Raw genomic sequence first — 8561 nt, 5'->3', positions numbered from 1 at the left:
TGAGTAAATTCTCTTCTAAAATGAAAAAATAAAATGCGATGGTAGTGGAGTTATGGTAAAAACAAATTACCAAGCATAACATGATCACTACTAAGTAAACAATGTTGTTAAAAAGTTATAATCCTGCATGTGGATTCATTTTCTCGAAATCAGTGTTTAGTGATATATTAAGATAGTGTGACAAAGAATTGCCAAAGTCAGGATGGCCGAGTGGTCTAAGGCGCAACTAGACTCAAGTTTTGGTCTTCGTGAGAGGGCGTGGATTCAAATCCCACTTCTGACATTTTATGATATAAGTGGCACAACAATATACTAAATAGAGTAGCACTTTTGTTTTATGTTCTTCAAATTGAAAGAATAGAAAAATCAATTATGAATAAACAAGTATAAATATAAAAACAAATCATATTAGGAGAATCACCAAAGGCATAAGAATCGCTCACTACAAACACAAAATCAAGAATTAATCGAAACTTACCAATAATCACAATCTTAATTCTTAAAAATAAGCATTTAGAAATAAACATTTTCGAAATGAAAATAGGCGGAAGTCATAAAAAGGAATTCAAGAGAAAACTAGTAGGGTGTTCCTAAGCAAAACCAAGATATTAAGAACTCACACGTTTAACCGAACCACTAATCAAATTGATCTAATCCGGTCCAACACAAACTAAACATAATTAAACTAAACCAGAAGGACCAAAATAAAACAGAATCCAACAAAATCGGACATGATCAAGATGATTCAAACCAATATATATAGAGAGAGAGACAAAATCGAGCCAGATGAAATAAAACAAACTAGAAATCCAAATCATACCAGAGAGGGAAAATGAAGGGTATACATGACCATTTTCTTAACCCATGGTCAGAGAGTCAATTGAAGTTGTATTTGATTCAATCTGGATATTTGAGCACACAAAATGAGAAACAATATATAGCGAACAAATTAGTAATACAACGGAAGAATTTTTTTTCTTCAATGAAAATCAAACCAAACACATGCCTAAACTTTTGAGGAATCAATAATGAAAGCGATGAGTAATTAAAGGAGGAGAATTAAACAAACTATAATTTCATGTCAATAACTTTGGCTTGATGCTTTTTCTTTCACATTTCAATAAATATATAGTAGTTAAACCTTTTGCGGCTAATAACTACCAATTAAGGGGAATACGTGAATTCTTTGATTTGTATCTAATTTATCAAATCTATTCTACGAAAGAGGATAAATATATTTAAGGGGAATAAACCAATTTTCTATCTGTCTCTAATTTGTCTTACCTAGATTGAGAAAGATGATAAAACAATTAAACAGTGATATTATTTCTTGATAGGAAACTGATACCATCATTAAAGGTATAAATAAACGTAATAAAAGCAAGTGTCATTTAAGATAAAATTTTCATCTAATTGTTTTCATGTTTCTTTATTTTAATGGGGAATAAACAACATAATTTACAACTGATAAAGACGTTGAATGACAAATTATTTTTTCAAGTGATGTCATGTGTTCCGACACTAGTATCTGATTAAAAAAATTTAATATCTCCATATTTTGGTTCTAAACTTTTAAGAAATTATGTTGTTTGCATCATATATTTTTGGATATGGCTAGACTAAACATGACTAGTAGTTTTCGTAGGCTTGTTGTTGAACAATTTTTCTTGTACTCCATAACTATTTTTGTCTTATTGGTGTACAGAAGTGATGGTACCAAAGAAGTGATGATTACAATATCTTCACTTCCATTTCCTTAAAAATCATCTATATTGCGATCAATTAAACCATATTTCAGACACAATAATAGTAGTCTACTTATGGTAAATCAATGAAAACAACAATATCTTTGTGGTTTACTATGTTGTTAACCTACTTGAGAAAAATAATTTTTCAATAATTTATTCTCTTATTTGAAATTATTTAGAGCCACAAAATACATATTTCATAACCGGTTTTTGGACTTAAGATATAAATTTTCTATTGGTGCGATTGAATTCATCGAAGGATTAAATTGGCACAAAAGCTCGTGCCACACGATTTTTTTTTGAGGTAGATACATCAATAGTTAATTTCAAAAACATGGCCTCAGGTCATCTTAAATGTTATATTAATGTGTCATTTTCATCAATATTCTAATTTTCTTATAAAAGGTATGTGAATCTGAGAGGATTAAGGTCATTTTATGCATGAAAAAATAAATGACTTCCACTCTTAGTGAAGTAGGATGAAGCTCTTAGCTTGTTATCAGTAATAAAATGAGTGAAACATTTGGATTTGGGTGTGGTTGGGTTTGAATTATATTCCATAAAGGTAGTTGACTCTTTTGTTATCAACAAAACTATAATATTGAGTTTGACATGATTATTAGTAGTTATCGTTTTCTTCTTAATAATATATACATGAAAGACCAAGGTAGAGTATCCTCGGAAGTAAGCCATTGACGTACCTCATTCTTTTTGTAAGAGTAGGAGAATTTCAACTTAGTTTTCATATTTTGATTGGTATTTCTACATGTATCCAAAATACTGTTGTGAATGAAAATGTATAAACATGTTTTCGTCAAGATAGATTTTTGTAAGAGTACTTAACTCAATTACTTTAAAAAAGATAAGAGGTGAGTAAATTTTCTTCTAAAATGAAAAAATAAAATGCGATGGTAGTGGAGTTATGGTAAAAACAAATTACCAAGCATAACATGATCACTACTAAGTAAACAATGTTGTTAAAAAGTTATAATCCTGCATGTGGATTCATTTTCTCGAAATCAGTGTTTAGTGATATATTAAGATAGTGTGACAAAGAATTGCCAAAGTCAGGATGGCCGAGTGGTCTAAGGCGCCAGACTCAAGTTCTGGTCTTCGTGAGAGGGCGTGGGTTCAAATCCCACTTCTGACATTTTATGATATAAGTGGCACAACAATATACTAAATAAAGTAGCACTTTTGTTTTATGAGAATCACAAAGGCATAAGAAACGCTCACTACAAATACAAATCAAGAATTAATCGAAAACCAAAACAAGTTAATTACCAGAACCTTACTTGACCAATAATCACAATCTATATTCTTAAAAATAAGCATTTAGAAATAAACATTTTCGAAATGAAAATAGGCGGAAGTCATAGAAAAGGAATTCAGGAGAAAACTAGTAGGGTGTTCCTAAGCAAAACCAAGATATTAAGAATCACACGTTTAACCGAACCACTAATCAAATTGATCTAATTCGGTCCAACACAAACTAAACATAATTAAACTAAACCAAAAGGACCCAAATAAACAGAATCCAACAAAATCGGACATGATCAAGATGATTCAAACCAATATATATAGAGAGAGAGAGATAAATCGAGCCAGATGAAATAAAACAAACTAGAAATCCAAATCATACCAGAGAGGGAAAATGAAGGGTATACATGACCATTTCCTTAACCCATGGTCAGAGAGTCAATTGAAGTTGTATTTGATTCAATCTGGATATTTGAGCACACAAAATGAGAAACAATATATAGCGAACAAATTAGTAATACAACGGAAGAATTGTTTTTCTTCAATGAAAATCAAACCAAACACATGCCTAAACTTTTGGGGAATCAATAATGAAAGCGATGAGTAATTAAAGGAGGAGAATTAAACAAACTAGAATTTCATGTCAATAACTTTGGCTTGATGCTTTTTCTTTCACATTTCAATAAATATATAGTAGTTAAACCTTTTGCGGCTAATAACTACCAATTAAGGGGAATAAGTGAATTCTTTGATTTGTGTCTAATTTATCAAATCTATTCTACGAAAGAGGATAAATATATTTAAGGGGAATAAACCAATTTTCTATCTGTCTCTAATTTGTCTTACCTAGATTGAGAAAGATGATAAAACAATTAAACAGTGATATTATTTCTTGATAGGAAACTGATACCATCATTAAAGGTATAAATAAACGTAATAAAAGTAAGTGTCATTTAAGATAAAATTTTCATCTAATTGTTTTCATGTTTCTTTATTTTAATGGGGAATAAACAACATAATTTATAACTGATAAAGACGTTGAATGACAAATTATTTTTTCAAGTGATGTCATGTGTTCCGACACTAGTATCTGATTAAAAAAATTTAATATCTCCATATTTTGGTTCTAAACTTTTAAGAAATTATGTTGTTTGCATCATATATTTTTGGATATGGCTAGACTAAACATGACTAGTAGTTTTCGTAGGCTTGTTGTTGAACAATTTTTTCTTGTACTCCATAACTATTTTTGTCTTATTGATGTACATAAGTGATGGTACCAAAGAAGTGATGATTACAATATCTTCACTTCCATTTCCTTAAAAATCATCTATATTGCGATCAATTAAACCATATTTCAGACACAATAATAGTAGTCTACTTATGGTAAATCAATGAAAACAACAATATCTTTGTGGTTTACTATGTTGTTAACCTACTTGAGAAAAATAATTTTTCAATAATTTATTCTCTTATTTGAAATTATTTAGAGCCACAAAATAACATATTTCATAACCGGTTTTTGGACTTAAGATATAAATTTTCTATTGGTGCGATTGAATTCATCGAAGGATTAAATTGGCACAAAAGCTCGTGCCACACGATTTTTTTTGAGGTAGATACATCAATAGTTAATTTCAAAAACATGGCCTCGGGTCATCTTAAATGTTATATTAATGTGTCATTTTCATCAATATTCTAATTTTCTTATAAAAGGTATGTGAATCTGAGAGGATTAAGGTCATTTTTATGCATGAAAAAATAAATGACTTTCCACTCTTAGTGAAGTAGGATGAAGCTCTTAGCTTGTTATCAGTAATAAAATGAGTGAAACATTTGGATTTGGGTGTGGTTGGGTTTGAATTATATTCCATAAAGGTAGTTGACTCTTTTGTTATCAACAAAACTATAATATTGAGTTTGACATGATTATTAGTAGTTATTGTTTTCTTCTTAATAATATATACATGAAAGACCAAGGTAGAGTATCCTCGGAAGTAAGCCATTGACGTACCTCATTCTTTTTGTAAGAGTAGGAGAATTTCAACTTAGTTTCATATTTTGATTGGTATTTCTACATGTATCCAAAATACTGTTGTGAATGAAAATGTATAAACATGTTTTCGTCAAGATAGATTTTTGTAAGAGTACTTAACTCAATTACTTTAAAAAAGATAAGAGGTTAGTAAATTTTCTTCTAAAATGAAAAAATAAAATGCGATGGTAGTGGAGTTATGGTAAAAACAAATTACCAAGCATAACATGATCACTACTAAGTAAACAATGTTGTTAAAAAGTTATAATCCTGCATGTGGATTCTTTTCTCGAAATCAGTGTTTAGTGATATATTAAGATAGTGTGACAAAGATTTGCTATAGTCAGGATGGCCGAGTGGTCTAAGGCGCCAGACTCAAGTTCTGGTCTTCGTGAGAGGGGCGTGGGTTCAAATCCCACTTCTGACATTTTATGATATAAGTGGCACAACAATATACTAAATAAAGTAGCACTTTGTTTTATGAGAATCACCAAAGCATAAGAATCGCTCACTACAAATACAAAATCAAGAATTAATCGAAACTTGACCAATAATCACAATCTATATTCTTAAAATAAGCATTTAGAAATAAACATTTTCGAAATGAAAATAGGCGGAAGTCATAGAAAAGGAATTCAGGAGAAAACTAGTAGGGTGTTCCTAAGCAAAACCAAGATATTAAGAATTCACACGTTTAACCGAACCACTAATCAAATTGATCTAATTCGGTCCAACACAAACTAAACATAATTAAACTAAACCAAAAGGACCCAAATTAAACAGAATCCAACAAAATCGGACATGATCAAGATGATTCAAACCAATATATATAGAGAGAGATAAATCGAGCCAGATGAAATAAAACAAACTAGAAATCCAAATCATACCAGAGAGGGAAAATGAAGGGTATACATGACCATTTCCTTAACCCATGGTCAGAGAGTCAATTGAAGTTGTATTTGATTCAATCTGGATATTTGAGCACACAAAATGAGAAACAATATATAGCGAACAAATTAGTAATACAACGGAAGAATTGTTTTTCTTCAATGAAAATCAAACCAAACACATGCCTAAACTTTTGGGGAATCAATAATGAAAGCGATGAGTAATTAAAAGAGGAGAATTAAACAAACTAGAATTTCATGTCAATAACTTCGGCTTGATGCTTTTTCTTTCACATTTCACTAAATATATAGTAGTTAAACCTTTTGCGGCTAATAACTACCAATTAAGGGGAATAAGTGAATTCTTTGATTTGTATCTAATTTATCAAATCTATTCTACGAAAGAGGATAAATATATTTAAGGGGAATAAACCAATTTTCTATCTGTCTCTAATTTGTCTTACCTAGATTGAGAAAGATGATAAAACAATTAGACAGTGATATTATTTCTTGATAGGAAACTGATACCATCATTAAAGGTATAAATAAACGTAATAAAAGTAAGTGTCATTTAAGATAAATTTTTTATCTAATTGTTTTCATGTTTCTTTATTTTAATGGGGAATAAACAACATAATTTATAACTGATAAAGACGTTGAATGACAAATTATTTTTTCAAGTGATGTCATGTGTTCCGACACTAGTATCTGATTAAAAAAATTTAATATCTCCATATTTTTGTTCTAAACTTTTAAGAAATTATGTTGTTTGCATCATATATTTTTGGATATGGCTAGACTAAAGATGACTAGCAGTTTTCGTAGGCTTGTTGTTGAACAATTTTTTCTTGTACTCAATAACTATTTTGTCTTATTGATGTACATAAGTGATGGTACCAAAGAAGTGATGATTACAATATCTTCACTTCCATTTCTTAAAAATCATCTATATTGCGATCAATTAAACCATATTTCAGACACAATAATAGTAGTCTACTTATGGTAAATCAATGAAAACAATATCTTTGTGGTTTACTATGTTGTTAACCTACTTGAGAAAAATAATTTTTCAATATATTCTCTTATTTGAAATTATTTAGAGCCACAAAATAACATATTTCAGAACCGGTTTTTGGACTTAAGATATAAATTTTCTATTGGTGCGATTGAATTCATCGAAGGATTAAATTGGCACAAAAGCTCGTGCCACACGATTTTTTTTTGAGGTAGATACATCAATAGTTAAGTTCAAAAACATGGCCTCGGGTCATCTTAAATGTTATATTAATGTGTCATTTTCATCAATATTCTAATTTTCTTATAAAAGGTATGTGAATCTGAGAGGATTAAGGTCATTTTTATGCATGAAAAAATAAATGACTTTCCACTCTTAGTGAAGTAGGATGAAGCTCTTAGCTTGTTATCAGTAATAAAATGAGTGAAACATTTGGATTTGGGTGTGGTTGGGTTAGAATTATATTCCATAAAGGTAGTTGACTCTTTTGTTATCAACAAAACTATATTATTGAGTTTGACATGATTATTAGTAGTTATTGTTTTCTTCTTAATAATATATACATGAAAGACCAAGGTAGAGTATCCTCGGAAGTAAGCCATTGACGTACCTCATTCTTTTTGTAAGAGTAGTAGAATTTCAACTTAGTTTTCATATTTTGATTGGTATTTCTACATGTATCCAAAATACTGTTGTGAATGAAAATGTATAAACATGTTTTCGTCAAGATAGATTTTGTAAGAGTACTTAACTCAATTACTTTAAAAAAGATAAGAGGTTAGTAAATTTTCTTCTAAAATGAAAAAATAAAATGCGATTGTAGTGGAGTTATGGTAAAAACAAATTACCAAGCATAACATGATCACTACTAAGTAAATAATGTTGTTAAAAAGTTATAATCCTGCATGTGGATTTATTTTCTCGAAATCAGTGTTTAGTGATATATTAAGATAGTGTGTCAAAGAATTGTTAAAGTCAGGATGGCCGAGTGGTCTAAGGCGCCAAACTCAAGTTCTGGTCCTTGTGAGAGGGCGTGGGTTCAAATCCCACTTCTAACATTTTATGATATAAGTGGCACAACAATATACTAAATAAAGTAGCACTTTTGTTTTATGAGAATCACCAAAGGCATAAGAATCGCTCACTATAAAACAAATCAAGAATTAATCGAAACCAACAAATCGGACATGATCAAGATGATTCAAACCAATATATATAGAGAGAGATAAATCGAGCCAGATGAAATAAAACAAACTAGAAATCCAAATCATACCAGAGAGGGAAATGAAGGGTATACATGACCATTCCTTAACCCATGGTCAGAGAGTCAATTGAAGTTGTGTATTTGATTCAATCTGGATATTTGAGCACACAAAATGAGAAACACTATATAGCGAACAAATTAGTAATACAACGGAAGAATTGTTTTTCTTCAATGAAAATCAAACCAAACACATGCCTAAACTTTTGGGGAATCAATAATGAAAGCGATGAGTAATTAAAGGAGGAGAATTAAACAAACTATAATTTCATGTCAATAACTTCGGCTTGATGCTTTTTCTTTCACATTTCACTAAATATGTAGTAGTTAAACCTTTTGCGGCTAATAACTACCA

At 30.0% G+C, this 8561-nt stretch overlaps 3 non-coding genes across 3 annotated transcripts; all 3 read left to right on the top strand.

Moving 5' to 3' along the window:
- The first annotated feature begins 2814 nt into the window (after window positions 1-2814).
- TRNAL-CAA (transfer RNA leucine (anticodon CAA)) lies at window positions 2815-2898 on the top strand. The gene has a single exon. It is a non-coding gene; the product is annotated as a tRNA-Leu (tRNA).
- Window positions 2899-5385: 2487 nt separating this feature from the next.
- TRNAL-CAA (transfer RNA leucine (anticodon CAA)) lies at window positions 5386-5470 on the top strand. Its single transcript has one exon. It is a non-coding gene; the product is annotated as a tRNA-Leu (tRNA).
- A 2449-nt stretch (window positions 5471-7919) lies between these two features.
- TRNAL-CAA (transfer RNA leucine (anticodon CAA)) lies at window positions 7920-8003 on the top strand. Its single transcript has one exon. It is a non-coding gene; the product is annotated as a tRNA-Leu (tRNA).
- The last annotated feature ends 558 nt before the right edge of the window (window positions 8004-8561 follow it).

This window comes from Lathyrus oleraceus, unplaced genomic scaffold, assembly GCF_024323335.1.
Source record: "Lathyrus oleraceus cultivar Zhongwan6 unplaced genomic scaffold, CAAS_Psat_ZW6_1.0 chrUn0047, whole genome shotgun sequence".
NCBI lineage: Eukaryota > Viridiplantae > Streptophyta > Magnoliopsida > Fabales > Fabaceae > Lathyrus > Lathyrus oleraceus.
Note: the sequence above shows the minus strand (reverse complement) of the source record. Positions and strands in the feature narration are given on the sequence as shown.